We start from the raw sequence: 23,817 nt of genomic DNA, 5'->3' as shown, positions 1-23,817 counted from the left end.
TCAGATATCACAGGCAAAACCTTCCTCACCAGAAACATATAAAATTCAAGTTAAAAAAGTCTGTTACACATCTGTCATCCATAGCAAAGGAAGCTAAAGTGATAATTCCCAGAGTTGGTGGGCACTATTAAGAGTTACATTTGCATAGGACAGTATAGCAACAGATTTAGGAAAAAATTTACACGCAACCTGGTATAGTTCCACTTTCTAAAACTTGCTTATGGGGATGGAGAGATAACTCAGATGTTTGTTTAGAGAGCTCCCTGCTGTGCCAAAGGACCAGAGTCTGGGTCCTAGCACTCACCCACATCAGGCAACTCTAAACACCTATAACTCTAGCTCCAGGGGATCTGACATATCTCTCTTCATCCCTGTGAATCAACACACACACACACACACACACACACACACACTGACTCACATACTACACACAGCAGACAGACAAGCGTCCTTAAAAGAAGGCAGCCTTTTATTTCTGATGAAAATTATAGCATTGCTCTATTTATAATATGGAGACACGTGGTAGCATCCTCAAGTGTCATGCTATGCTCCAGCACACTACAACAGAGAAGCCGTGCAGAGCCAGAAGGTTATGAGGCTGGCATTTCCATGGACACATTGAAGCTTCATCTGATGTGAATTCAGAGTGAATGGGTCCTTGGGGACTGCATGGTCTTAATCATTTACTCATCTCACATTTGGTTTTAAAGGATGGTCTTTCTTCTTTCTCCAAGAAAGTGTGCACTGGGTGTCATTAGGGAGGACACAGATGTCCCCTGAATGAAGCAAGCTGTCTACTAAGGCCACCACGCCTCCTCCTGTGGGCCTCAACCCTGTGAAGAATTGTTTCTTTACTCAGGCTCGAGATTTGTGCCAGGAGTGTGACAGCCGACTCCTAACAACTGCCTTTCCCTCAGTCGAAGAACAGAACACCAAGTCCCGTTAGGACATCTAAAATATCAACAGCAGATCATTGAAATGAGCCTCTCCCCCACCCCCATCAATCTCTCTACTATTGGGCATATTATGCAAAACACTAAACATTTATCGTAACAACAATGTAAGCCATTGTGTTGAAAGTCAAAATATTTGCTCAGTACAAACAACTGAACCTAGATTGAAGATGCCAGTTATAAATATCATGCAAAACAACAAAGCTGTCCAGAACTTAAATAAAATTTACACAGATATCTGGGGAGAAAACAAGCATGTGGACCATAAGAGAAGAGATTGAATGATTGAAAGGCTCAGTTAAGGTGTAGTATGGGGGGGGGGGGCGTGGACAGATGGCTCAGTGGTTAAGAGCACTGACTGTTCTTCCAGAGGTCCTGAGTTCAATTCCCAGCAACCACAAGGTAGCTCACAACCATCTGTAATAGGATCTGATGCCCTCTTCTGGTGTGTCTGAAGAGAGTGAGAGTGAATTAAAAATACTTTTTTTTAAAGTGTAGTCTTGGGACGGCCTGCACAGAGTCCTGGTTTGTAGACATAAATGTTATCTACATGCAGGATGAGAAGACCATGAGAAAACATTAAAGGATGAAGAGAAATATTCAGGGAAAGAAACATGGCACGGGGGATGGGGAGGGGTGTGCTCCAAGAGACTGGGATTGTGGTCCCATTAGACAGTGTATGCTACAGGCCTTGAACTTTGGCTTTTTCATTTACCTGATCAGAATAGTCCATGGTCAGCTGATCAACTAGCAGTCTGGAACTGTCCTCTGTTGCCCACATAACCTCACATAAGTTGTCTTTGTGGGAGTGGGAACAAGTTGAGAAGTGTTATCCACTAAAGGAAAAATACTCCTCACAGGCTCCTAGGTTTGAACATGTGGTCCCCAGCAGGTGGCACTATTTCGACAGGCTGTGGGATGTGGCCTATTTTTGAGAAGTAGGGCAGACTTGGACCATTAGGGGCCAGCCTCTAGGGGTTTCAGTCTAGCCCTGATTGGAGCCACGTTCTCTCTCTACTTTTTGTCTGCTGCCTCAGAGTGACTTGCTGCATTACCCTAAGTCTGCATTGGTCAGGAGGTGGTCTTGCCATCACGCCATCCCCACCTTGATGGGTTATAACCTGCCTAAACCATAAGACCAATGCTTACTTCTGGCAAGCCTTATGTCACAGTGACATAAAAGTAATCCATACAAAGAGTGAGCATACTGTGGAACTGTAGGAATCCCAATGGCGCACTAAACGGGGTCCTTAGAAAGCTACTCGGCACTCTGGAGAGAGCTGCTGCTGGGCTCTCTGGGAACTGGCTAGGGCACATACAAATCAACAGAGATCTGCTGCCCTATAGTTAAGTCATCTCGACCACCTATTCTTCTAAGGAGTTCTGGGACTCAAAGACCAGTTTCTAAACCTGCAAGGGGTAATACTGTTCCTGGTCACAGGGTTTGGCTCAGATGGCTGCTTTTGAAATTACTCAAGTGATGGGTAGTGATGACGCACACCTTTAATCCCAGCACATGGGAGGCAGAGGCAGGCAGATTTCTGAGTTCGAGGCCAGCCTGGTCTACAGAGTGAGTTCCAGGACAGCCAGGGCTACACAGAGAAACCCTGTCTCGAAAAAACAAAAAAACAAAACAAAAAAAAAATTACTCAAGTAAAACTTAATGGTGGGACACATTCCGAAATGGGAATTTTAAAGGCACCTGCCAAACTTTACAGTATCAAAAAAATGGTTAGCTTCTAACTAGGCGTGGGAGCACTTCTCTGTGATCCTAGCATTCAGAAGGATGAGGCAGAGGGATTCTGAGTTTGAGGCCAGCCTGGTCTACACAGTGAGATGCTATCTCAAGACAAATAAAGGAAATAAAAGGTAACAATCAAAATCCAGCCAAGAAACAACAACAAAACAAAGTCATGACCGTCTTCTAACCTAATGACTTGACTTCATCACGACTCCTTGGACTCTAGTCAACATACAAGGGTGAAACAACTGTTCACTTCTTTTCTTTAATTCTCATGTCTATTTCGATTCTGAACTGTTCTATCTCCAGTGAGTGTTTACGATCTGGTTATCAGGAAGCACTGAACTAACTTTTCAACTGCTTCAAAACATGTTCCAAAGTGCTGACAGGTGACAGTTACAGGTAGAAGGAGAAACAAAGATCAGAATCATGGCCTTGTGGGTGGCTCATGCGGCATCCCCACCCTCTGGTCTCAATTGAGCAATGCCTTGGGTACACGTGGCTGCCAGTTTGCTGGTCCTTCTGTAGCAGGTGTCCCATCTGGGCAAACGAGCTCAGCTTTCCCCACACTTGTTCACTTATTACACAAGGTTCTCTTCCTCTCTCAAGAGACACGAAGAAAGAGACACTAAATATCTCAGGCGCACTAATCAAAGAAGAGCTCCATTTGGTCGATGGAGTCCCTGGAGGTAATTACCCAGGGCTCTTCTAGATTAAGGAGGGGTGAATTCAGAAAAGCTCAAGCCAACTGTAATGTTGCCCTTCACAAACTTTTATCTGATGACAAGGTGTGAAGGAAGCCATGACAAACAGGAAAATGCCATGTAGAGATCACAGAGAAGAGCTGGTGGGAGGTAGGATGGAGAGCTGTAGGCTGGGCTAGCCTAGGCTAAAGGAACGCTCCATTTGGGTATGAGAAAATGCATGTACCCGCATGCACAGGGCACATGTGCCCAACTCCATGTTTCTGAGTGAATGTGGAACAGTGGTGCTAATTTCGTAGTCAGATGGGTTTGCCATTAACTGTGTCACTGTCTATGTGACATTTTTTGAATCACTATCCGATGTCAGCACATCACATGTGAGCCTCTCTACCTCAGGGGCAGGATGATCAACTATTGATGGTTTTGTGCTAGGTGTTCCCCAAATGAGATATCTAGACTACAGAAATGATTCTATTAAAAAAGAAGAAAAGAGGAAACCTTTCTCTCATAAATAAAACAGAAAATATTTTTTTCTTTTGGAGACAGGGTCTTACTCCATGACCCAGGCTGAAGGAAAATCACTATGTTGCCCAGTCTGGCTTAGACTCACAATGGTCCTCCTATCTCATCCTTTTAAAGCTAGTATTAGAGGGTGAGTCATTGTACCTGCCTAAAAATCTGTTTTCTACTTTTAATGATAATAAAAAGAATAGAAGATGAAGTTGAAAATATAAATAAAAGTACTCCAAACTCTGCCAGCATTAACATAATAATCCCTTTAGAGGGGTACTTACAAGAGTATTGAGTATTTCAGGTAAATATGTTTTAATGTAAATGTTCTATATAAAATTCTAAAAGATAAATATATGCATAGATAGATAGATAGATAGATAGATAGATAGATAGATAGATAGATAGAGACTTAGATACATAGAGACTTAGATACATAGAGACTTAGATACATAGATACATAAATATAGATACAGCGCTGTACCCTTGGATCTGAGACATTCCTAAACTGTGTGGCAAAAACTTCACCCAGGAGAACTAAGGAGCAAAGGTCCTAACAGAGTCTCTTTCCAAACTCTACCTGAGGTTAGCCCCTTCCCTCATATCAAACTTACCCCTTCTCCCAATACCCCCTTTCCTACTTTTGCTTCCAAGCCCCAGAGCTTCCCTGTGCTTGGTGATATGAACTCTCCTTTCCTTCACACACAACAATGGGTCTTGTCTGAGCATCCCAGAATTCCCAGGGATGAGACCCAGGTGGAGACTTCAGGACAATTCCACTTTGAAGTGCAAGGCTCTAACACATACAAAATAACAGTGCTGGGGCCAGAATAAACATCTCGGGACAGCAGATGGATAGGACTCCTTCTGAGCTTATGAATGAGCCAGAGAAAGAAAGGGCTCAAGGGAGGTTGTCGGAGGCTGAGTCACCCATGAGGAAGGGCTTCCCTTTGGGTTCAAAAAGTAGGAAAAAGCAAGAAAATGCAAACGCTTTCACCTAGCTATCCCCAGCCTCTTCCCTAGTCCCAGACTAGCCCAGACTCCATACAAATGATATGGCTTGGTGAAGAACGAAGACCCTCCTTAGATTCTACAAGAGAATTCTCTAGAGTCCAAAAGAATGTCACCTTATATCCTAGAGAGAGTAGAGCCAGGGGAAACACGAAAAGAAATCTTTAACAACCAATAGCAAATATAAATGACAACCTCACTCTGTCCAAGGAAGAGGAAGGGCTAGTCTAATAGTAATAGTAACAACAACAACGACAACAACAACAACAAGACTCACAAGTTCATGCAGATAAATGAACATGGCGACTGAAATCTGAGGAGACTTAAGGCTTCTCCAACATTGCTCTCCACAGTGTACAGAGAGCTGTTCCTTCATATGTGCAGCCTACCATCCACAGCAGCAAGCGTGCATACATGGGGCAATGTCCTAGAACCCAGAGCCCTGCTCTTCCCTGCCCCTACTGTGTCCTTGAAACATGCAGAGGGCATACCCTGTTCTCCTCCTTGGCCCTTGAAAGCCCCAGACACCGTCTGACCTTAGTTTATCCATCTGGGGGCAAAGGAGTAGAGGGCCCTTGCCTCTCCCCACCATTCACACAGTCCCACGTACCTCCCCTGAGCGTGTGCCTGCCACTTGGCTCATTTTCAGGACTAAGGGTTTATATAAATACAAATCCACCCAAGAAAGGAAAACTATTTCTCTTTTTCCTGCTCTGGCTAAAGTTCCAGCGCGCTTGGCTGAGGATTAGACAAGCAGCTCAGATCAAAGTGTGCTAAGGGGCTGGGGAGGGGGAGGGAAGAGCAGAGCCTTCCACCCACCCCTCAGCCTTGCAGTCTCACACTCAAGCGAGATCATAAAAAGCCTGCACTGCCTGGGCTGAAGTGCTTTCAAAGGTGACTCTTCATTTACATAGCCTGTCACCTACGTCTGGGAAAAGGATCCAGGCTCCAAGAGAGACTGTGATGCATGCAGCCTGCACAGAAGAGTTCAGACTCGAAGATTCACTCTCCAGAACTAGCTCTCGGTAGAAAGTAAGAGGAAGTTTTATGGCCTACAATCTCAACAGCTGGCTGTGGGTCTTATCAGCATTGTTCTGGTTGTGCAATAGGAAGAGTGGGGGCTGGGAACTCTCAGGATGGTCGGAGACATGCAGTCACTTCTTGTCTCCTAACAAGGAATCAGATGAACTCCTAAACTTCACTCCTCCTTCCCCAGAAGAGAGGAAGGGAGGGAAATGAAAATTGGGTAGGAGATTCTTAAGGGTTTGGAAGACATAGAAAAACCACATAGACACAGAGCTTCAAGGTGAAAAGGAACCTTCATCTACATCCATTTCTCTACTTTGCACAGGAATGCCACCCACATATGTAAACAGGCTGAGAAGGGACATATCCCAACTCTAAGACTCCTTAGCTTTGACAGCTGACGGCTACTGCTGTGAACAAGAGTGAATTTTCTTTTTGTTTGGTTCACTATGTAGCCCAGGCTGGCCCTGGAAGTAGTGATCCTCCTGCTTCCATCTCCTCAGTACATGGTGTGTATCACCATGCATGCCTCTTTATTTCTTGGGTATATATCAGGCAGCAAACACGCTGTAGGCATCCAAACTAAACCCCAAAGCCATACATATAAGGCTAAACGACAATCAGGAAAGCACTTGAGTCTGGAAAGCGGTATAGAGGTCCCCAAAGGGGCCTAACTTCGTCAAGGATGAGAAGCCACCTGTTGGCAGAGACTCCAATTGGGTCAGAACTCTCTGTTCTACATTGCTGTACCTTCCCCCTCGCTGAAGAGGGGTGGGTAGCTTGCTCAAGCTTTTTAATGAGGGTGTTCATTCCAACCTCGAGGGCAGAGCCCTACGGCTTAACCATTTCTGAATAACTCTGCCTTTCAGTATCGTAGCAGTACGTCTCAGATCCAAACATGTAGACTCGAGGAGACACCAATATTCAGAACATAGCAGGCACTGTCTTCAAGAACGTCAAACACTTGACAGATTACAGAAGGAACACATTGTGTCTACTCTTCCCCAGAAGTTCTACACTACGGAACTGGGGCCTCTCCTAGGTCACGTTTGTGGGAAGGCAGGACTGCCACACAAGTACATATCTTTTGATTTTCCCCTGAGGTTCTTCTGCTAGCATCTATTTATGGCTATTTCATTCAGGGCTTACTGTGACTGTTATAGAAGAATGCCCCTGCTGAGCCAACCCCAAGTCAGAGCTGTACAGTCACGTAAGTGGCTCCAATATCAACAACCTGGTAGCTAATAATGGAGGGACAACACCATTTACCAATGGCTATTAAATGTCGTAGGTCAAAGGAGTTAAGGATAATTGATGGTTGTAAGTTCTGGGGTGCGGGGGGAAGCAGCAATATAGATGTGTATCTAATAACTACTGCTAAGGGCAAATGTAGAAGAGGTGGTATTTAGGGTAAACAGCTCACCTACCTCAAATCAACTCAGGGAAGCCTATTTCTCCCCCTATTCTCTCTCTGACACCCTGCCTTTCACAAGTTTAACGGTACTGTACCTTAACCGCGAACCATATTCTACCAACCTTCCAGAGAGCAGAGAGCAGGCGGGTGGTTTAAGGTGAGGACACTGGCTTCATTTTTATCAAAGCACACGAAGAGTTAGCATTAGACTAACAAAATTAGTTCAAACGGGCACTACTTTCTCTCCATCTGCTCTAGAAATTATAGCATTTCTGAGAAATTGAATTGGAAAATGAATAACTACCATAATAACTACCTTAATGGTCCCTATTATCTAGTGGGGAGCTTTCCCTGGCTTTTATGGAAGCAAAAGTAATAATAAAATAAAAAGCACTTTGTTTCCCGAGCTGAGAAACTGTACCAAATTACACTCAAGCTCTTCAAGGAGAGCCTGTCTGTCTCACAGAGGGTCAATCTAATGAAGCTATCCGAAATGAAAATGTTCAGCCCGTCACCAACAGATGTTTGATTTTCAAACAGTGAATGACCGTGTTCTCCTCAGCAAGTCTGTCTCTGATGCCTCTAACAACATCGCCTAAGTGGGGCCTGGTATCGGGGGTTCCAGCTCAATGTCTTGGCAGCCTCAATGCCCACAAACTCTGCTCCTGTGCATACATGGGAGGGTGTTTCTGTCCTGCTTATTCTTGCTGCAGCTCCGTCCTGCCTTGTATTCTGCTGGGGACTGAGGGTTCGAAGGAATTATGACCATCAGTGTCTTTCAGAACACTGTGGGCTTTTTGGACCAGTCTGGAGGTCGAACCAGAGTCAAGGTTATCTCAGAGCTGTATCTTCTGTTTTAGAGTCAGTGGACCGAGAATTTTAAGAATGCAGCCCCAAAGGTTAAAAGTATTTCATATGATCCTACATCAAAGTCGTTTCTGAATACTGCACAAAACTATTAAAAAGGAACCTGTAAGACACCAAGTCACAGAGTCACGTGACAACTTTAGGTGAAACTGATTTTTATACTACTTCATTATTCAATGAATCCTCAGATATTTTCATAATACAGAAATTTCTAATTGGGGTGAGGTATGTGTATACGTGTGTATTGTGTTTGTCTGTCTGTCTGTCTGTCTGTCTGTTGAGAAGATGGTTTATATTCCTACCCACTGTGGAACTCAAGGAAATTACTGGGTCCTTAAACCTTGGTTTTTCCAACTGAAAACTGTTAGCAAAAAGTGCCTAGTATATATCTCATAGGAATGCTAAAGGAATTTAAACGATGTCGTTAGACCCCGGCACAGAGCAACAGTGTGATAAATCCTTCCTTAGATTCTAGTACAACTAAAATGTAAAAATCCAACTTTTAGCAAAAGTAACTTCTGGAAAGACAGTAGTCCCTGCAAGTACTTCAACATTCTTGCTTACTTCTCTAAAGTAGCACATGTTCTATAAAGATTTCACTCTTCCATATGTTTCCTATAGGCGAACTTTGGCAATTCTACTTCAGAATATGTTCTGAGGGTATGCACAAACACTGCAGCACACTCTGAGCAAACAACTGAGAACAAGTGGGTGACAGGATCCCATGCAGAACGCTGGTTGGATGAAACCACTTCTCACAATGTGGTGACATCAGGTGGGCAGCGAGGAAGGACTGGCAGGCGAGCTCTCTATGCAGCAAGGCAGTGAACAAAACAGTGTTTATAATATGCTACCATTTAATTCTCTCTCTTTCTCTCTCTCTCTCTCTCTCTCTCTCTCTCTCTCTCTCACTCGCTCTCTCGCTCTCTCTCTTTCTGTCTCTCTATGTGTGTATGTATGTGTGTACATGTGTGAAAGAGACCACACATGTCAGACACACACACCCACACACATGCATGCACGAATGCACACACGCCTCTGTGTACCTTGTGACCAGAGACAAGCCACAGTGGCTGTTCCAGGACAGGGAATTCATGGAAAGGAGAAATTATTGTGTTCATTTCCTCATCAGACTTTTTGTACCATTTACAGTCTGTACTACTAAAAATAAAGCTTGAAATAACGACACTGGGTGTGACAGCACACTTAATCCAGCACTAAAGGCAGAGCCAGACTGGCAGATTTCTGTGAGTTCGAGGCCACCCTGGTCCTCGGAGTGATGGACAACTGTATGAATTTTACTGTTTTCCGTGTCTTCCCTAGAACAGCACTATGGTTGGAATTGATGGGTCCCCCCACTGGCTCTCATTTTGAATGTTTGTTCTCTAGCAAGTGGCTGGCAGGGAGCTCAGGGAACCTTTAGCAGGTCAGCTTGGCCACAGATGTAGGTCATCAAGGAAGAGCCTTTGACCCTTATCCCTGGCCCTGCTTCCTGCCTTGTTCTTTGCTTCCTGGTCGACTGTGATATAAATAGCTCCCTCTCTCTGTCTCTCTCGGTCTCTTCTCTCTCTCTCTCTCTCTCTCTCTCTCTCTCTCTCTCTCTCTCTCTCTCTCTCTCTCTCATATTCCACCATCAATCATAAACTGCACTGTTCCACTGTGCCCTCTTGGAGATAATAGGATTCCTACGAGAGATAATAAGGAAAATCCCCTAAGACCGAAGCTAACATACACCTTGTCCCCTTTAGCCTGTTTCTGTCAGGTATCATAGTCATAAACATGTGAAAGGAACTAACATAAACAACTTGGCTTACATTTTATTTATTATTCATTTTTATTTCATGTATATGGTAGGGGTGTTTTGCATACATGAATATCTGTGTATTCCATTCCTGGCCAGTGCCCACAGAGGCCAGAAGAGGGTACCGGATTTCCCAGGAACTGGAGTTACAGAGAGTTATAAGCCACCATGTGGATGCTGGGAATTGAAGCCAGGACCCCTGGAATAGTTTCTAGTCCCTTAGCTGCTGATCCTTCTTTCCGGGCCTGTTGCTTAGCTTCTAAATATTTTATGATAAAGGTCTATTCATGAGTGCTGGTTTTAATACATAAGTTAATATAGCCAGAGATCTTTTTTTTGAAGGATGCATTCACTTCTCCTTTCCCCCCTTGTTGTAAATTTGCCCTTCCTTACTTGTCTTCCCTTTATTCACTCAATGATATTTTGTTAATTTTTCTCTCTTCTCACATGTTCCTACTGTAACATAACCGAAACCTCTGTGTCTTTATCTGGCACACTGCTGTTAACAAATTATACATATTATTCTCGGCCTCTATCACCTAATCTCAATGTCTTCCTCCAGCCATTCACACAAACAGTTGTACATACATGAAGTTGTCCTGTTCCCCACCCTCATGTAACCCCTCCCCCAAACTTCCTAAACAACAGCCTCCCATCTCCATGGAGCCAAACACTCACATTCCCAAGACAACCCCTATGGTTCTCTCCTGGCCCTCTTTCTTGGGTCCTGTGTAGGGGCGGTACTGATGCTAAGGTCCTGTTCCCCAATTGGTTCTTAATCTATCAGTAAAGAAAGCCATGAGCCAATTGCTGGGCAGAAGGTACAGGACTTCTGGGTCCCTGAAGGAAAAAAAGAGACGTGAGGGAGGTGAAGAGAGTTCGCCAGGCTTTGGGGAGAGAAGAACTAAGCAGCCGCGTGAGATCTTGGGAGGAGCCACCACACAGGCCACACCTACAAGCGGGTGGTCAGGGATGTTTAGCAGAGACTAGATTTAACTGAGTGACTAAAGTTTGGGCAGGTGGGAGGTGAGGAGCTAAAAGTATTGATAAGGTCACGCTTTTCTAGGCAGGAGATAGTAGCGCCCAGCAGGCAAGTTGAAAACAAACAACTGTGTGTCTTTTATCCTGGTAGCGCAGCCCAATCCCGAAGCTTAGGCGGGGTAGTAAAAACATGCAACAGTCCCGCCCCTTCTCTTAGGATGGGACTGCATTAGTGGCTCCCATGGCCAACCTCTAGTCTCTGACCATTCCTTTAAATGGTGGCTCTGTGCAAGCATGGACTATGATTCCAGGCAAAGACCACAGTACTGTCTGCATCATGGAATCAAACGACCCAAAATAAGACTCTGGAGGACTTTAGCAACCCAAACCATACATGTGATTAAGACAAAACAGCACGGGTAGTAGAGAACCTCTTGCAAGCATCTAGATGCTTCCAGTTCCATTGTCCTTCCCTTCCCTCCTGCCTCTCAAAGCTGGCACACATGAGAAAGTCAGCGAGTCAGAGCAGTGACAGTAGCTGGCCACAGTAACAGGGACACTCACTCTCCACCTGCTGGGGTCTGCAGGCCCAGCTGCCACTCCCTGCCCATCCCTTGGGTGTGCAGGGGCAGATGCCAGATGGAGACAGAATGAACGCGGGGTGGGGGAGGGGGGATTAGTGGTTTCTGTGGAAGCTTACAGATGCGCTAAGGCTGCCTGGCAGCAGATCCCAGAATCTTAATAAGGAGGGGTGGGAGAAATGGAAGGGCGCTCACACTAAACCTATTTCCACCCTGCATTTCTTGGTTCTTAGATTTCAGCAGGGCAGATCTGCTGAACGCAAGTACTATCTAGACAAGAAAGTTGGGGTGTAGAAATGGCCACCTCCCAGACAGACTTGTGATCTTCAGGCCCCTCTGGATGCCTGAGGTAGGAAGAATACATATCAGTCACCACTGATCAATTATGCCAGAGCCCCGCATTTATTTTTTTAATAAGGGATGCAGCTTTCTAAAATCTCACTAGACAGTACCAATGCTTTAAAACTTCCTTAGGTGTGTCTCTGGGATCTTACACTATATAGCAGAGATGCCCCCCTCGGCACCCAAGCTGGAGAAAACCGTTGGTGAGTAGGAGGTAGGCCCCAATCCAGGTTTCTTAGAATCACTTAGGTGCCCAAAACAGTCATTTCTCACAGCACCGCCCCATTTGACTTCCGGCAGTTCCAGTTTCTCCTCCTTTATTTGCAATCCAAAAATGTCAAATGGGAAAGTCCCCAGATAAGCAGTTGCTAAGTTTTATACTGAGTATTGAGTGTCATGAGAAACTTCTTCACTGTCTGATCTGTTCTTCCAGGGATAGAATTTACCCATTCATCAGGGTATCCCGATGGTATGTGTTGCCTGACCATTAGTCATGTTAGCAACAAACCCTGGCATCATATTGACAGGTCATGGTGCTTATGTTCAAGAAATCTGTGTTGACTCTACCAGGGGTCCCAAGGCCTGCTTTGCATGTTGATGCTAAGCAGGCACCTAAGCACAAATGGGCCAGATAAACTCCAGCTTCAGATGGTACTGCAAGGCATACAGGAAGGGGGAAATCGTATTTGGGGGGGCCTGCATCATCAGAGGAGTACTAGGGGCATTGTAGATCTTGGAAGGACAGGCACCCTACAGATAAAGGTAACTGCTGGAATAGCATCTGATGAACTTCAGATAACCCTTGCATCAACAGGATAGTGTAGTAACATCAGCCAAAGGTGATTGATTCAGTGTTCTACTACGTTCTGTCAGTGGGTCCCTGGCCATGGGTTTGACAGCTCTGACCTGAGTTTCTGACTCTCTACTGCAAAGCTCATCAGGTTGTTGCAAGGTCTGGATGGGATCAACACAGACAAGTGTTAGCAGGAGTTCCCAGTGACCCTGCTGCAGAGCTACAGTAGACCACTGTGGCAGCAACAAGCTGGGGGGGGGGGGGGGGGGAGGTGAAGCAGGACAGCCACACTGTTCCCAGGGGAGTAAGAAACTGAAGTGACAGATAGGATTAATCTGGGGTGGTGGGGGAGGGCAACTAGAGTCAAGGGTCAGGAGGAGGTATTCAGGTCCTATACGGCTTCAGAGAGCTGCTTGGGGGGAAAGGAAAGAGAGCATGTTCTCAGGGAGTGACAGAGATGATACCACAAGATGGCCATGCCTGAGGCAAGAGCCAGAGAGAACGCAATGGAGGCAGAGGACAGGACAAGCCTAGCAACTTAGATGGAAACTGGGTCAGCTGTGAGCAGGGGACGGAAGACAGACATGGAGAAGGGTCAGTAAAATTGGGACAGAGGGATGAGACGAGTCAGGGATGGAGGGGAGCGAAGGACCAAAATGAGTCAGTGAGCCACGGTAAGTCAGGGGACTCAGCCATGGACAGGGTGCTGGGATGGCGTTGGGAGATAAGGTCACGTGGATTCAGATGGTAACGGTGGACCAAAGTGGATCAAGATGGAGATAGAAGACCAAGATGGGAACAGCTGAGTGGCCAAGATGAAGCCAGAGAGTTAGACGGGGACAGGCTCTCAGATGGGGTCGGGGCCTGAGATAGGAGACTGACAAGTAAAACAAGAAGATGTGCCTACAACTGGAGCACAGTGGAGGCAGACGTTGGATCTGGAACCAAGCACACAAGGAAGAGGAGTTGGGGAAGAAACGTGAGACACAAGCCAAACCTGGGGACAGCTAGGTTTTGCTTCCTGTTCTATGATTCTCTCTCCTCCCCAGAACCCTGGTTTCCCACCTTAGATTAGCCCACACTCTCTGAGCAGACCTCAGTAGTTAAATGCAACTTTTACAGAAGTGTACCTTTCTTGATAGCTGTTACTACTTGCAAGTTATTGTACAGCTCCAATAAAATATGACAAAAATTTCTTGAACCCCTGGCTTTAAGCTGAACACGTTTTTGTTGTTTGTTTGTTTGTTTGTTTGTTTTTCTACCTTGAGAATCCTGTTACAGAAGCCTGGGAGGAAAGGGCAGAAGCTGGGCTCTAGTGCTGGCTTGCTACTCCTCTCTGGCCTCAGTTGTCAGCTCTAAAAGGAAGAGACTAAACTGGTTTATCTTGAGGGTCATTTAGCTTTAAATAGTCAGTGGTGGCTGAAAATACCACGCAGGGAGATTTGCTACCTAATTTTCTAGGTGCATCAAGTTCAAACCCGTGCAAACTCAGTGTGAAGTAGAGCAACCTCCAAATGGAGCACACAAACACATCCTTGGCTGTCCTGAGCCACTGATTTGCTGCTTCCCTCAGTCTCCATTGGCGGCATCCTTTGCCAGTCAGCATCCCAAGAAGGCTAACCTGTGACATTTCAGCAGACCCACGGTGACTGTGGCCAGGTGAGGAAGAAAAAGAAAAATAAGAGAAAGGAAAAAAAAAGAACAAAACAGAACACCAGGGATGTCTATCATTTTACTACAGGTGGTGCATCAACCATGTGGTGCTTACTGTCCAAGCTGAGTGCTCACACAGAAGGTATGCCTCCTCCATCACAGCAAAATACCCCCAGAGGGAAGCATACAATAGCAAGCCATAGCCATCTCCATCAGGAAAAGGTGAAATTTAAGTTTGCACAAGAATAAAAGCACTGTGTATGTCTGTATGTTTGTTTTAGCCAAGTTCGGCAATCTTCTTGCCTTGACCTAGTTAGTGTCGGGATGATAGGAACAAGCTCTTTCTGTGTAAGCACTTTTCATTCCCCATTTAGCATAACAGGGCCCTCTCAGAGCTCACCACTCCAACCTTTGAGCCAGACCTAGATATTTACATCAGCACTGCTCTGGTCTGACTCCTGACCAGCCAGGATACCCACTTCTTGCTCCAGCCCTACTTCCTGGGGAAGTAAACAGTAGGCAGGCTCAAGAGGAAGGCTACCTCCTGGAGGAAGCTGACTGCTCAAATCTCACACTCTGTTCATCTTTAGTTACCCTGGCTGGGCATGTAATCCTGGCTGGCTCCCCTCAGTGCACAAGATGCCCCTGAAAAGCCTTCATTAGCCCCAGAGAAGATAACGGTCTCCTTTAATTTAGAATGCGGTAGGCTGTGGCAGGGTCCCTCTGGCCTTGGCTCAAACCAGACGGCTGGAATGAGGGTTTGAAGGGCTATGGTGCTTTGTAACACATACACACACACACACACGCACATGCACACGCACACGCACACGCACACGCACACGCACGGGGGTGGGGGGGAGAAACAGAGACAGAGAGACAGACAGACACACACACACACGAACACAAACACACTATACACCTCCATACATAAGCGTCTTTCTACACCACTGAAATACATGTGGAATCCCAGCTACTTGGGAAGCTAAGGTGGAAGAACTGAAAGCTTGAGGCCAGCCTGGGCTATACAGAGAGTACAAATAGAGCACTTGCATAGCATGAATAAAACCTCTGGGTTTAAGAGAAGGAAAGCAGATAGGGGAGAAAAGATGCTTCCTGGCACTGTGTTATGAGGTGACTCTGGGGGACAGGGACTATGGCTCAGTGGCTGAGGACTTGCCTAACACATTGAAGACCCCCGTTTAGCTCCAGGGTAACTCACAATGGAGGATCTTGTTCTCATATCTCACCCACTGCAGAGATATGGACCATCTCTAAAAGACAAAGCATCTCTGGTCAGGACAGATTTAACAAGTCAGAAGCCAGGCGAGGACTCTGGAACTCAGGAGGGTACCTATGCATTACGAAGCTAGGCAAAGCTGATGGGTAGGCTAGAGGAACCAGGGAATCAGCATCCAGGCACTGAAGAAAGGCCATGCTGGCTTCCCACTGACAGAGCTTGCTTGCTTTCCTGCTCCTAGACCACAGTCAGTATTACACAGGCTAGACTCCCTGTGAACATCAGGAAAAGGGACAGAGGAGGCAGCCTGGATTAGTGCTGCCCTGGAGAGCCAGGAAAACATAGTACTACCCTCCTGAGTTAGAGATGCTTAGTGGTACAGCCCATTGAGCATCCTATGCTAGGCCATGTCCCATCCTCATGCCTACCCCATCTTCCAAACAATACATTACAAAGCAGAGAAGTTCATGAAGAACCACCCTCCCTAAAGCAGGGAAGGCTAACACCTTGAGCTCCCGTGTCTGGCTGCTGTGAAAGTCTGAGGCCGCAGAGCTTAACGGATGTTCAGTATCTCACTGGGATGAATACTTGGCAGGGCTGGATTCCCTAAGCCTCTCTTGCTAGTTGGGAAACAGCAACTTCTCTGTCTTTCTGTGTGTCTGGGGAGGTGTCCTCTGTGTTTAATGTATCCCATCTTCAGTTATATGAGGAGAACAGCCTTACTAGATCCGGGGCCATCCTAGCCTTCATTACTTCCTCAAAGGTACCCTCCCCCAAACACAACCACAGTCTTCAGAACTGGAGCCACATCTTCAACATTTGGAGGGATGCAAAGGAACCCAGCACACAGATTAAGAAGCCATTTGGGCTGCTGGAGTTCTTCTCTGGCAGAAGAAACTGAGTCTTCCCTCTTTTTGACCCCTAGGGTTGTGAGCTTAGCAGGAGGCAACTCAAAGGTAGAGAAAACCACAGACACACTCAAACGAACATCTCATTGGCCAGCTGAGGCTAAAGATACACCATCCATGACTCTGCTTGGAAGAACTGGCAGAGCAGCTGCACCCTACAGGTTCTGGTCATGGACTGATGTCAACTTCCTACCAACTTCCTTCCTTTAAAGTTAACACATATTCATTGTTGATAGTAAAGGTGGTTGTGGGTTTGTGTGTGTGTGTTTGTTTTAAATCTCAGTGGAAGAGAACAAACGATATAAGGAGAAAAATAATTATCTTCCTTTTGACTGGCAGCCATTCTGCAAAGTTAACTGCAGATCCATTTCTTCCCTTCTGTATAGAGCGTCAATAGACACAGATGTAAAGTTGCTTGGATCCCAGGCCTTCCTGCCTACCCAGCATTCCCTCTCGTCTGCCCTCTTCCATGCTCACTGAGCCTTGAATTGTGTGTGAAGACAGAACACAAGCTTACATAAAACTTTTGCTCTCGGAGATTCCCTTGCAGGTCTAGGGAGCCCTGCGGTAATTCTAGCCAATGAAATCTAAGTACAAGGCAGCTGGGAACTTCTCAATACTTTCCTGCTTCTTGATATAAGACATACCCATCTGGCTACTTCCTCCCCCCAACCCCCACCCTTGCACCTTTATCCTGCTTGAAAGGGCAGATGTGAGATCTGGCAGAATGTAAACATCTGGTTGCCATGAGGACTGAGGCCCATAGAATCTGTACTGTAGAACAGAAACACAGCAGGCAAGTCAGGGACAGCACAGAGGAGACTACACCAACCTGCCCAGCAGTGATGTGAACTTCTATTTCACAGGGAAAATACACCCACTCTGGGTTTGCTTTCTTTTTCTTATTGCTCTGCTCTATTTTTTTCCCATTGTATGTAATACTGAGATACACAAGGACATTTTCATGCGAATATAACTCTGACAGTATTGTGTTCTTTTTATAGCTACTATCTTCTATACTGACATACCATCTTCAAAAATTTCTTTTTTAACACACATGCTATAAAGCCTGAGTCAGCCTTTTCACCCAACGCTGTGAATCTTTCCTAAGTAGTATGACAGAAAGAGAGAACTGTGCTATGTCCAATACTCCTGCGCTGTGTGCACACAAGTGCTTCGGTTCTTTGCTAAGAGTCCCAAATGCATTTTGTGCTTTTGTTACTGCAGTAACAACAACCGGAGTGGATACTTTGTATACCACTAGACTTGGCAGCAAGCACCTTTGCCCACTTAGCCGTCCCACGGGCCCTCAATTGCCCTTCTTAAACAGCGAGGGCTACTATGTTTCCCCACTCTCACTTCTGGAAAGGCCATCAGCCCACCTAGCTCATCACTCTTTTTGATTCCTAGTATTTATTTCTATGCAAAAGCAATTGGCCCTCTGACATACAAGCTGACAATCTTCCCTCCTCCCAGAAATTGTTATTTGATTTCACTCACAGAAGTTTTCTCCAAAGGATACTTTAAACTTTCATGAGACCTTTCTTTTCCTTTATAAGGTCTGTGAGTTTTGTTAGACTCAGGCAGAAAGGTATCCTCTACCTCTTCGCCAAGCTATATCTAAGGTTTACTTCTCTCATGACTCTTACAAACTCAGTAAGTCTAAACCTTTCAGGCAGATAAAATTTATTGCTATCTAAGGAGGAAACACTTTCTCTTTTTCCAATAGCTACTTGACTGCCTCAGCCACCATTCACTGCAGAGTTTACCTCCCCACCCTCTGAGGGCAGTGTGAATGGTGGACCTCTGAGAGGGCCTGACTTAGGTCCCATCTCTACGGACTTTCCAGGTCACGACTAATGAAAATATACACGGGAGCTTCTGTGTCGTTTGTCTGTCTTCTAACCAAGAGAATGAATCAACAGGGTAAAAACAAACACTGAAAACAAAGACCTCAAAAGACTAGAGAAACAGGAAAGGTCTCACAAGCTGCTACCTAGGAAGAGTCACTTAAACTTCACATCCTGGAGCATCTGATCAAAGGCATTGGGTGTATCATGGGAAAGAAAATCTGCCTCAGGATTTTACCAGTAGCTTTGACCAATACTTGTCTTTAAAGGAGGCAGTCCCAGATCTCACCATAGACTGACTAATCTGAGGCAGATATCTTACCTCACCCTCTTGGGTGCTGGTATGCACAGGTATGCAATCAACATGCCCAGAGTTTTTTGTTTGTTTGCTTTATTTTTGTTTTGTTTGAGATAGGGTTTCTCTGTGTAGCCCTTGGCTGTCCTGGAACTCAGGCTGGCTTTGAACTCAGAGATCTGCCTGCCTCTGCCTCCCCAGAGCAGAGATTAAAGGCCTGGGCCACCAAGAGCAGCTTGTCAATGTATTTTTACCACAGTAACAGAAATGAAACTAGAACAGACAAGCCATAAATCATTTTGTCTTCATTCAGGCTTTAAAATAGCCAATCAAAACCATGTGGTGGTGTGGTGCATGCCTCTAATCCCAGCACTTGGGAAGCAGAGGCAGGCGGATCTACAGCATGGTCTGGAGAGCTAGTTCCAGGATAGCCAAGAATACATGGCGAAACCCTGTCTTGAAAAACAAAAACAAAAACAAAAACAAAAACAAAACAAAACAAAAAAAGCAGTCAATCAAAAAGAATATTGAAAAATGTGTGCAAAACCAGCAGTGGATGATTCTCAGTTTATACTGTCCAAATGCTTCAGAAAAGTCCTGATACAGACGCAGGTTCTCTAGTTCACTGTGGGCATGTTCATGGCTGTTCCTTCCTTAAGCCCTTCACTTGATCTTTCTGACATGTTACTTTGCATAAGCTTGACTGTTGATTGGTTAATAGTTTTCCAAACCAAAGGCATCAGGCCACCTTCCCTAGGAATGGAAAGACTTCAAGCCTGGGGAGACATGGAACCAATTTATCTATCACCTGTCTGTTGGGGTCCAGGAGTCGCCTCACAAACCACACAAACACTGATCTCATCCAGACAGGGATAGTTTATTGAATATTTGCCCCAGGACCAATCCACCAGGGCCACATCAGGGCCACAGAACAGACTCTGGAGCTGGCTACATCCATAAGCCAGGATCCTACAGAGCTTTTAAGCCTCAAATCCACAAACATCTGTGCCAAGTGACTAGTAATATGTTCAAATCAAAGAGACCAAACAGTGAAAAAATATATAAACACAAGAACAATTGGTTAGTTGGTTGGTTGGTTGATTTTTGATAATTGGGTTTGGGTAATTCAAAAGGTAAAGCCCGTTTTTTTTGTTGTTGTTGTTTGTTTAAAACATGGCTAAAACATATGGAACAAAAACAAGCCTCAAAATGTGTCATAGGCACAAAATAAAATTAAATAAAACCTTGAAGTATATCCTAAACCTAAATACAAAGCTTCTAAAAGAATACTCAGGTGAAAAGCTTAGCCTTGAAATAGGACAAAAGGAGCATTCAGTAGGGAAAAATGATAAAAGCAGTTTAAAAATTTAAACTCTTGTTCTTCAAAAGAGCGTTCAAAGTAGGGGAGATTTAACAATAAGCACATTAAGCCAATGAGGTTATTTGTAAAATAAAAATAACTCCCAAGAAACCCTCTCCATAGGCTTTGGAATCATTCCAGGCTGGGAACAGCCTAGAAGCAGAATGGCGACGGCCACCCCAACAAGGAGCTGTGCTCACAATGGTTAGCAGTACGTGAGTCATGCCAGAGAAACATTTGTTATTAGTCTTCTAATGTTCCTCTCGGTAAACATGAAGAAGGAAGTGAGAACTTAAAACTGAATTCTAAACTTTCCATACCCTAACCTTTTTATGAAAACACATTTAATACACTGCCAATTTAATTTTAAGCATTTTAAACTATTAATAAAGCTCCTCTCCCACACTCCCTCGGGACAGAACCCACCAAGTAGGATTTCACATAAAGAATTTAAAAGGCCCCTTAACCCTCTAAGAATATCTGGGGCCCAATAATATCATGTAGAAAAACCACTGGAGGATGCAGTCAGTGCTCATGAACCATGTGTGGAGATAAAACTCTCCATGGCTTCCTGGAATTATTCAGAAAAGCTAAGCCAGGCACATACACAATAGAAATATTTACATGGAATTTGAAATATGAGCTGTTCTCTCTCTCTCTCTCTCTCTCTCTCTCTCTCTCTCTCTCTCTCTCTAAGATGGTGTCTCATATAATCAGCTGAGCCTCAAACTCTCTATATAGTTGGAGACTATTTCAATCTTTATCTTACATTATATTAATATATTATATTATAAATTATATATCAGTGACAATTTCGGGTATTCTTCTCGGCTTTGATATCAAAAGTAAAAATCGTCTTGTAAAAGAACCTAATACAAAATTCCATACAATATACATTTTCCCTTTTTCCTTTCTGAGTGCTAGTTCTTTCCATACATTAGAAATCTTCCTTGTGAACATACATGGTATGCACTCACTGATAAGTGGATATTAGCCCAAAAGCTCACAATTTCTAAGAATCTTCATATAGACCACATAAAACTCACATAGAAGAAGGAAGACCAAAGTATGAATGCGTTGGTCCTTTTTAGAAGGAGCATCAAAAGTTTCAACCAGAACTCCCAAAGTCTAAACCACCAACCAGAGAGCACAAAGGGAGGGACTCACGCACCTGTATAGAGAATTGAGGGTGACCATGTTAGACTCCAGTGAAAGTGGAGGGCCAAGGTCCCCAAAAGTTTGGATCCCCTACTGTGTTGGAATTCGAGAGCAGGGAGATGGGACTGGGAGGATGTTTGGAGCACACCATCACAAAAATTAGGAGGAAGGGGTAGGGGATAAGGGATTTGGGGGGAGAATGAGAAAGGAGACAACATTGAAAGGTAAATACGTATAATACCCAATAAAAACCCCACACAGATAAAGGATTTAAAAAAAAGGGAGTCTATTTATTTTAAATTAATTTCAAAAGTTTCTAGGAGATGCAAATTGGCTAAGATACTATTTTAAGCTCTCCACAAAAGAATTTAAATCTCTGTTCAATATTCTCAAGAGAGAGGTAAACCCTAACTTCCTCAACAGTTAATTGACAAAAGAGAGGTAATCTCACAAAAAGTAGAAAAAGCTATTTCTAATCGATATATCATATAGTCTGATTAATTGTCAGTGGAGCTATAAAAGTCCTTTGACAAAAGATTATTAATATAGATTTATATATCCTTAAATAAGGCCTTCATGACTCTCTGAGTGTGGAAGGAGCAACTGTTGGCGCTTCTGCCCTGATTTTACAAGAACTCTGAAAAATTGGCTTTAAAAACAAAAGAGGGGGAACGGTACCCCCTCAGAAGGAGTCCCCCTGAAATACTCTCAATCATGCCTTGTTCACTTTTCTCTCTCTAAAGCTGAAAGCTCATGGCAAATCTCTTGCTGACCATGTTGGTGACCTCGGGCACCACCAAGACCAACAAAACTTTGCCACAGATATGGGGAAGGACCCTCATACCCATAAAGGGAATGCCCCAGTCCCAGTTCCCTTATGGAGCCGAGGACTGATATGCCTGCCCAATACCACAGAAGGCACAGCTAACCGGCTACCACAAATATTAATGGAAAAAATAGATACCCTCACAAAGCCAGGCCCAATCATAAATACGATGAATAACAATTTACATCCAGGGAAGAGAAATCTCCCTGAGAATCCCCTTCTTTTTTCTTTCCAGGTAAAATTGAATCACCCGTGATGCCTGCTATTAGAAGTTCTAACCCAGATGGACCAGAAGCCAGGATCCTCGCCCTTACCCTCACCCCCTACCTTTTCCCACCTGCACAAGGTCCCCTGAAGCTGGGCAACTGCAAGATCCTGCTTGGCAACTGCAGATAGACTCAAAGCAGTGTACCATATCATCTGAAGAATAGCAGGGAGACCATAACTCAAGCAGTGTACCATATCTTCTGAAGAATAGCAGGTTGCAGTCCTCCTCGCCCCCACGAATAACCAGGACCCGCCGGTCGGGTCAAGTGGCACCCAGATGTGGGGCTCGAGGCACGGACCCATCCGGACGGACCCTCATTGAGAGGATGTGCGCACGACATCAAGATTGAGCAAGACAGAGATCATCGCCCATGACCTGTCGTCCACGGAACCAGGTTGATGCTGCCATCAAGAAGGCAGTTGAAGTTCATTACCATCAGCTGAAAATTGCAGAGGATCCAGAAGTGACTCCGCAGGAGACTGACACAGCTGTCAGCTCCCCTGCCTCCCCCTACGGTCGACCCCTAGACTTCCACGCTCTCCAGAAGGGTTCCTGGTATGCCTGGCTTTGCCCTCATTTCTCTCGCTAGAGAGCTTGGCCTCTTGATCACCACAACAAAAATTGGCTTTTTCCTAAACCAAGGCCACCCTTGATATGGCCGCTAACATTGGGGAGCCTTCCTTTATGACAATATTACACCCCAAACTGACAAATGGTTGGTAACTTGAACATTTACAAGAGACTAGGATGGCTGTGAGTTAGCCCAATGACGGGATTATTGTAGGTCCACTTCCCAGGGGCCCACCCAATGCAGCCGAAAAGGAGTGCGTGGTGCTGGGAGTGGGTGCAGCCTACATGGCCTAAGACAGGGCTCTCACCCTCCTTTCACCCACATCAGAGTCCCTTGACGTTGCCCATCGTCGACAGCCTAAAGCCTTCGACCATCGATGTGACTCGTCTCACATCAGTGTTTTGGGGTTGTGAACTTGTCTAAGACCCCCCATAATTAGACATCCAAATTCAAAACTCACATAGTTGGGATTGAACATAAGACGCCTTCTCTAACTAAACAGAGAAAGGGGAGATGCCAGAAGCCAGGACCCTCGCCCTTACCCTTACCCCCTACCTTTCCCCACCTGCACAATGTCCTCTGAAGCTTGGCAACTGCAAGATCCTGCTTAGCAACTGCAGATAGACTCAAAGCAGAGTACCATGTCTTCTTAAGAATAGCAGGGAGACCATAACTCAAGCAGTGTACCATATCTTCTGAAGAACTGCAGGTAGATCATAATTCAAGGCAGTGTACCATATAGACCATGACATGTTTCAAGGCACAGGCCAAGAAGATTTTGTACTTTTCCACCACCTGGACCCTCTTACCCCCTCCCCTTGTAAAAACATGCTATAAAAAAGCATTTCATGTTCAAAAAAAAAAAGAAATTAAAAAAAAAAAGCTAAAATAAACTTAACATTGTAAAATATGTTATAACACAGTCAAACAAAACTTTGAGTTATCAGTTAATCCTGCTTCTATAAAA

The 23,817-nt window shown here is 44.9% G+C and overlaps 1 protein-coding gene across 2 annotated transcripts in view; it reads right to left on the bottom strand.

Moving 5' to 3' along the window:
* Mfhas1 (malignant fibrous histiocytoma amplified sequence 1) overlaps positions 1–23,817 on the bottom strand; it is a 93,259-nt gene that overhangs the window by 19,325 nt on the left and 50,117 nt on the right. The window lies entirely within an intron of this gene.

Source organism: Grammomys surdaster, unplaced genomic scaffold, assembly GCF_004785775.1.
Source record: "Grammomys surdaster isolate TR1022 unplaced genomic scaffold, NIH_TR_1.0 185, whole genome shotgun sequence".
Lineage (NCBI taxonomy): Eukaryota > Metazoa > Chordata > Mammalia > Rodentia > Muridae > Grammomys > Grammomys surdaster.
The sequence above is the reverse complement of the archived record's forward strand: the minus strand, read 5'-3'. Positions and strand labels throughout refer to the sequence as shown.